Source organism: Polypterus senegalus, chromosome 11 (assembly GCF_016835505.1).
Source record: "Polypterus senegalus isolate Bchr_013 chromosome 11, ASM1683550v1, whole genome shotgun sequence".
Lineage (NCBI taxonomy): Eukaryota > Metazoa > Chordata > Cladistia > Polypteriformes > Polypteridae > Polypterus > Polypterus senegalus.
This window is the reverse complement of record NC_053164.1, coordinates 140,258,097-140,266,665: the sequence shown is the minus strand read 5'-3', so window position 1 is coordinate 140,266,665 and position 8,569 is coordinate 140,258,097.

Here is an 8,569-nt window from a genome sequence, read left to right as displayed (position 1 = left end):
TGGCCGCGCAATAATGTTGAGCTTTTGTTTCTGACTATCTTCTGTAATAAAAAGATACAACAGGACAGAGCTGTTTATTTGCTAAGATGTTATCTAAGCAAACTACCGAGACACTCGGAGTCGTGCGGTGTATGGGGCACGAGTGTTCTCTTTCTTAAAGAGCTGGGTGCAGTTGCGTGCATGACGCTGGCAAGCCGCTAGCCGACAGCTTCGAGAGGTGCACGGCAGAGTTCGCTCGAAATCTTAAAAGACTCCTCCACGGTCGCTACATATATATATATATATATATATATATATATATATATATATATATATATATGGTTGAAATAATTTTACTGTCAAATAATGCAAAGAGTACGCGACACGTGTTTCGCCCTAATTCTGGTCTCATCAGGCGTAAAACTGTGGGCAACCCTGATCTAGTTTGTTGCGGTAATGAGCGTAGAAAGCATAACTTGTCCAGTGTGCGGTCGTCCAGGTGAGAGAGTACGTCGTGCAGAGTACGCCAGCTGCTGAGAAACCACGCGTTGCCTCCACTGAAGTAGGCAACACAGTCATTAGATACACTTGTTCTAAACAACGCCCGCGCTTGCCGTTGCTGTGAAACACCGCCATTTCACCTGTTACTGATGAATCCAGTTTCTTGTCATCATTCTGTGATGGCAAGTTTCTTGGCACAGATAATGCGGAAGCAACAGACTGACGCATTGCAATTTCAAGTTGCTGTTCAAAGCTGTAGTCTGACAGACGTCATTGAAGTCTTTAGTTTTGAACTATAACTCTGTTATTTCTTGATCGATTTTTACACTTTTACACGCTATATATGCGAACTTGGCCGTTCCCGTTTTCCCAGGAATTACAGCAGTTTCAAATGTCCGGGAATCCCGGGCTCTTACAGTCTCAGTGTTACTGAGGTATCCGTCGTCAAGACAGTTCCGTCTGACAACATATATGTCTGGTCACTTCATGAGTCTAATAATGCAGAGATCTCGCGGCCCCACAACTTCACCGAGACCAATAAGCCATCATTTTTTCTGAAGAAAAAGAAATTCGGGAGGAACAAACCTCCGCCAATCCAATTTCCACCTATTGAGCTGGGGATATGCGACATTCCCTCGGCAAGTGGCTGGGTTGCTCACATCGGAATTGTCCTTACTCAAGCCCTTTAGCTGCCTCCCATGCGCACATGTGTGACTATATATATATATATATATATATATATACTGTGTATATATATAGTATATATACTGTATATATATATATATATATATATATATATATATATATATATATATATATATATATATATATATATATATATATAAGTTGTGGCTGTTTTATATGATAAATGCTGTTTTAGTTGCCATCAACAATTAGTCAGTGCCTCACCACTGTTATGACATACACTGAATCTAAATCTGTAATAGAGGTGAATAGAAGATCTTGTGTTAAGTTTAATGTGTCTTGTCAAGGAAGTATTCTATTGCCTAACAGTATTTTAAAGTAGTTCAGTAAATTTCACTTCAAAAGTATTGTGAAAAAGTGTTTGGTGGACCATTAAGAACTATAAGAGCACCATGAAATGTTGAAAGGGTGAGGCAAGCCGTAGAGTGGATGGAGTCTTTGGAATTTAGCACAGTGTCAGTCAGTAGCATTAAACATTTCAGACTGGACTGTTTGCCTTATCCTATGATTTGTACACAATAACACATTTTAAACAATAATTTAGTTACATAGCTCAACTTTTTTTATTCAGTTTATTGAATAGTTAAATGAAAGATATATATGCTGAACAATTTGCAGACTTTTTAAAAATAATATATTGTTAATAGTGAAACTAATTTGAAAAATGTTATTTTTAAAAAATAATATTATTTAAGGCAAAGTAAATAAACTGCATCAGTTAATTAATTTTGACTATTTTATATAACTTAATACAATGACTTAATACAAGTGGTGTTGAGGAGAAACATGCAACGCATTACCTCTCTCCTGTATGTAACACTATCTGGGCCAAACTAAAATAAATAAAATGACAATTATGAAATTAAACAATCACATTAAAGTAATGGTATATACAGTATAGGGTCATTAAACTGTAAAAAAAAAAAGCCTAATTAAGAAATGTCATCTAATTATTATGTAATACAATGCATTGTGATGTGATTACTGCATGTTTTATTTATATATTATAAACAATTACCAGTAATTCATAATTATGCAATTTTGCATAATTTATTGAATACTTTAATATAACACTTTCATTTTGGCTCAAATGATATTCCATACTCTGGCTCCATGAGTCAAGTGACAATTCATCCTTTAAAAAAATTATCAGATCCTGATGTCACACCTATTATAAAGAAGAATTATTTTCTCTTAGATTTACTAAAGCTATATTAAACATTTACACTGGCAGTGATATACCTCAATAATTCCTTCCCTATTTTGAATGATAGTTATTGATTTATTAACAATATGTTTGCTTTCCACTTTTCGGTTTTAGTGACACTGATATGAAAACATCTTCTGTGTTGGTGTTACTGGTGTTCCCAGAAGGAGGCATTTTATCTTGTAGGGCACCCAGGATATCATCCAGAGGAGTCACAGCCCATGACTTGATGGCAACTCTGCTCTGTATCAGGAACTGAGAAAGATGGTTGCAAGGCCTCTGAGGGCAGATTACGAGAGGTTTGTTAGAGGAATCTGTGAGCAACTGACATACCATCTGTGGTCTAGTGGCCCACATCCCGCTTACAGAGGAATCAAAGCATTTGACACATATTCAAATCTGTTCCTCTGCGAGTCGCAGTCAGGGTGGGTCATGGAACAGTCCTTATGGATGACTCTGCAGTTGTGACTTGCTGGGCTGGCTACTTTGATCAGCTATTTAAAGCTAGGATCCTGGACATCTTTGGGTCCATGGTTCTTGAGGCTGATTCTCCAATTAGCTGTGAATCATTCAATCTCACTGAGATTGCAAAGGTGGTGAACCAGCTGAGGGTAGGGAAGGTCGCAGAAACCATCTGGTGTGAACTTCTCCAGTTTGGTGGTAAGGCTGTCCTCCTGGCATTGCAAGAAATCCTTGCCTCCATCTGGGAGACGGCCATCATACTAACTAATTGGAAAACAGGACTTATCATCCCTATCTGGAATGGGAAGGGTGAGCCTGGATTGTGGCAACTACAGGGATAACACTGCTCTCTGTGCCATGTAAGGTCCTTGCTAGGGTCATCCTAAATAGAATCCATGCTCACTTGCTGACTTAACAGTGAACGGAGCAGTCTGGTTTTATGCCTAAAAGGTCTACCACCGGCTGCATCCTGGCACTGTTCTCATCGAGTGCAAACAAGAATATCGGCAGAGTTTCTTTGCAGTCTTTGTCAGTTTTCAACTCAGTTCAATTCAGCGTTCAGCTCAGTTGATCGAGTGGTCTTGTGAGACTTCCTGAGACTTTTTGGGATCCCCCCAAACTTACTGGATATCATGGCCAGCCTGTACACTGGTACTGTGAGTACTGTGCAGAGTGGAGGCAGAACCACTTCGTTCTTCTGAGTACATTCTATGGTTTGTTATTGATGTGTTCTTGCTCCTATTGTGTTCAAAGCCTGAATTGGCAGGGTCATGTGGTCCAGTGGCTGTGGGGCATCTGTTGGCGAAGAAGGATTCACTGATCTTGACTTTGCCAATGATGCTGTAATCTTCATGGGGTCAATTGAGGCTCTGATCAGGGCGCTCAAAAGACTGAGCGAGGAGTCAGAGTGTCTGGGCTTGAGAGTGTCCTGGATAAAAATCAAGATCCAGGCCTTTAAGACCTCTTAGGCACAGCCATCAGCAGTGTGTCTGTTTGCAGGGAGAATGTCGACCTCGTCGAAAGGTTTATTTACCACAGCACTGACATTTTTCTGTTGGCTCTTCCTATGAAGTCAGTAGACAGATTTGAAGAGCATCGGCGGTCATAAGGTCGCTGGAAAGGGGCGTGTGGCACATATCTCTGGAAATAGATGAAGGTCCAAGTCTTTAGAGTCCTGGTGCTTCCTGTTTTGCTATATGGTTTTGAGACATGGATGCTATCCAGTTACCTGATGCAAAGAGTGAACTCCTTCAGTTCTGTGTTTCTTCAAAACATCCTTGTGCACCAGTGTTTTGACTTTGTGTCGAACAAGTGGTTACTCACCAAGTCCCGAATGATGCACATTACCTGCATTGTGAGGAAGCATCAGTTACAGCACCATGGCTATGTGGTACGATTCCCCTAGGGTGATCCGGGTCACAGGATCCTAATTGTTAAGGACCCAAGCAGCTGGACCAGGCCAAACGGACACCCATGTAACACCTGGCTGCAGCAGATAGATGGTCATTTCTGGGGAGTGAGACTGGACTGTGTGTTTGCCTGGAAGGTTGCCAACCAGAATCCAGAGCTGTTTCATTGTGTGGTGTGCTGCGACATGCTATACCAGTGCATGTTCCCCAACCTGACCTGAAACCTGACATTGATATGAGACCAAAAACTTTTAATGTTTTTATATTATGACCATATTATATTTATCTATGTATGACTCTGCTCTTATTATGGTAATTCTGGCTTTCTTGGGTCCCAGTAATGTACAGATTTTATCATTTGAGTCAGCAGATTAAAATGTTCAAGAACCCTTCAGTTAGGACATTGATTCTTTGTGACCAAAGCAAGGACTGAATTGAGGCAACACAGTAAAGGTCCAGGACATCGACAGAGTTTAAAGGGTAGCCTGTCCCCATGAAATAGATAGATAGATAGATAGATAGATAGATAGATAGATAGATAGATAGATAGATAGACAGGTTATCTATCTATCTATGTTGCTAAAATAAATAAAGGTGTTTTATAAGTCCACAGCTACAATAATGTAAATATGTTAATAATTTACAATTGTGACAATTAAATAAATCCTTTCTTAAGAAAAATCTCTTATATGTTGCCTGTCATTAAATCAAAAAAGAGAAGCATTCTGTATGACTTCAATTATGGATTAGTTTACTGTCATTTAAATATCCTTAGTGGTACTTTTTACATAATTTAAACATGTTAATATAAGTGAGATCACTTTGTTTTGTAACTTTGTGATGTTTAACTTGGCATATGATGTAAGTATGTAACAGTACATTTGTGATTTTTTTTTTGGTTCGTCTGCCCACCCACTAGCCTGAATGTGAAACTCCCCCTATGACCCAGGGTATAGTTATACATGGATATGGATTCACTTTATTATTAACTGTGCAATCTCTGTATGACAGAACTAAATGTTTTGTTGACTGGTTCTGTGCCTTAAGATCCACTTGGTTTTTAAACAATCCCTGTTTTAGATCATAGCATCAAAAATTAATCAGCAAAAATGAATTCTTGCACTTGGCTGTGGAAGCACCTAATGTTAAAGCATGTTTAGAACACTTGGTATGGAATTAAGTAATGTGTTAGGAGGAGTTGTTTAATTGTCCTCTTACTCTCTTTTTTGCTATCCATTAGTTTATTGAAGTAAAAAAGGCATGTCTAAATAAGCTCTTTCTCAGCTATGGTCTAATTTGTTAAGACTATGATATGATTAGTAATTTTGCCATTATTTAAATAAAGAGCCCAGACAGTGTGAACAGATGCCTTTCTGCAAGCACTGAAACACTGATTCAGTTCACCAAGCACACACTCAATTATGTTGTGATTCTTGTGAGTCTTAAACATGGTGAAATGGGGTGTGAGACCTCCAAAATAAGCCACAAAAGCAGGCTAGGACCTTCAGTGGCTCTGAGGCTAGGGATCTTCACTGGCAATCGGAAGGTTGCCGATTTAAATGCCAAAAGGGATTCTGCTCTGTTGGGCCCTTGAGCTAGGCCCTTAACCTGCAATTGCTAAGTGCTTTGAGTAGTGAGAAAAGCGCTATATAAATGCAAAGAATTATTATTATTATTATTATTCAATGGGCAGCCCAAACCAGCTAGTCTCCAATTACCTCCTGCAGGCTTTATCCTGAACAAGGCCAAAAATAGCAAACAGACTGTGAAAGGTGAAAATGTGTATTAAAGCCTCAAACATAAAAAAGGAGAGAAACTGAAAACTCTGCCTTATAAAGACAAGTCAAACCGCAATCTTTATAAACTTTATAAAGGAGAAAAAATACAACAAAACCAAACAAAATATGCCTAAAATGCAATCTGAACAGAAAACTCCTAAATTATTCTCTATCCAAAAAAAACCCAGAAAATCCAAACTGTAGTTGCTGGTAAGAAAGGCAGGATCAAGCACAGGTCAAACGCATGCTGAAAGAAATCTCTCAGTCCAAAAGTTCGATTTAAAAGGTTTACTGAAAATTCAAAGCAAACAATCCACACAAGAATAAAAAAAGGGTTGTTACACACATAGAATAAAAGGCAAAATAAATTGGAAAAAATATATCTTCTCTAAACTTAGCTCTTCTTGTCAAACTTCAGTCGTTTTTATACTTAAAGATGCTAATCGTATAGCACTGCATGTTCAATACAGCACACTGTGTTACATTTTATCCCACACGCTAAGGCATGGTTTAAAACTGTGTGCCCTCCATGCCTTACTCATAGCAAGGCAGGTCACTAACTGAAATGAATCTATAGTCAGAGAGACATTAAATAGTTAGAATATACCAATGTAATTCAGCTTGTGGAGTTTATAAGAACCTCCCACGGACTAGGCATTAATCAGAGAGGGGTAGAGTAGCCAAAAATTGTACTCAAGTAAGAGTAGCGTTACTTCAAAATAATATTACTCAAGTAGAAGTAAAAAGTAGTCATCCAAAAAATTACTCAAATAAGAGTAAAAAAGTATTTGGTGAAAAGACTACTCAAGTACTGAGTAACTGATCATAATAAATTATTTATTTTTTAGAAATGTTGTAATAAGACAGACAAAAATATAAAATAATGTGCAAATTCTGTTGTTTCCAATTAATAAAATAAAAAATGATTAAAGATAAATAACATCTTTACAAAATAAAGATGCACAAATAACACAAAGTTCCAAATCTCAGTTTTTCACAACAAAGTTTTTGAAGCCAATACCTAGAGTAGGTAACATGTATGTTTGAACAGTGCAAACTACTTACAGTGACAAGATACACTGTACACTGACAGCATAATACTGCATATGCACTTGCCCTCCAAATAGCACAGTTGATAGAAAATAACATTAGAACAAGGCAGCTTGTGAATTGACAAGAAGTCTCACTTTAAATTTGACTGTCTGTATCTGTGCATGTTTGGTTAAAACGTGCTTGTTCTTCACTCAGTGAAGTGATGGTTAAGTTTCAGCAGGAGTTGGCTCTCATTTTTCATATATTTCCATGTGATTATTGTTGTTACGTCTGATTGGTGAAACGGAGTCTTGTGATTGTGGCTGCTATGTCTGATTGATGAAACAGTCATGCAGTAGATCCACTGGCAGTTTCTCTCTGGCAAAAATATAGCGTATCTAATGGAAAAAAAGTAACGATTCAAGTGTTGCCCAATTTAGCAGAGTAAGAGTACTGTTTCTTCTTCACAAATGTACTCAAGTAAAAGTAAAAAGTATGGTGCAGTAAAACTACTCTTAGAAATACAATTTTTTTAAAAAGTTACTCAAGCAAATGTAATGAAGTAAATGTAACTCATTACTACCCACCTCTGGCACTAATATATAGGCAAACATTTAATATAACTTAAATAACTAGCAAATGGCTCTTACACAAACAACAAAAAAAAAAAAGAAATACTTATATAACTCCCACCATCCTCAGTATTGCTCTAATGGGTTCTCTGTTTGGTTAACCTCTGAGGACACACTTCTACTGATACAAGAGCAACTATCAATATGATAACTGCTTATATGCCCCCCTTTAAAAATGTGCTCTTAACTCTCACGTCGCCTCACCTCACATACACACCCTTCACTCACAACCTATTTCTTTGCAGCTCACAAAAAGGAGAAACAAACTGTAAAAATTACTGCCTTACTGGCAACTAAAAACAAAGAAATCAAATTTCATGCACACGCAATACATAGCACCTAACTCTCAGTGCACACAGTTTACACTCTGTATGTCAGCAAAGCTTACAAAACGACCAGGTATTTTATTCAGCAAAAACCAATGAGTGAGAAGGTCCACAAATCTAGTCAACATACTGTGACATGTGATTTTAAGTCAATATTCTCAAAACTGTTTAATCAACTCCAAGGTCCCAGAACCTTTTCTGGCAGCACTGGTTACAGTGCAGGAAATAGTCTTGAACAGACCACCAGTCCATCACATGGCCCATACAGATATATACTGTAAGTCTGCTGCTATAAGAGATGCCCCTTCAGTCTCAGCTTTCAAATCCCGGCTGAAGACTCAATATTTCAGTTTGGCATATCCTGACTAGAGCTGCTGATTAACTGTACAGACTGCATCTCTGTTGTTAGTCATTAGCACTATAACATAAGTATCATGATAGTTATAATTTGTTACTAACCCTCAATTATTCTGTTTCTCTACTTGTTACTCAAATGTGGCACTTAGTGCCACGGCCCACCCGCCAAGTTGTTGCTTGC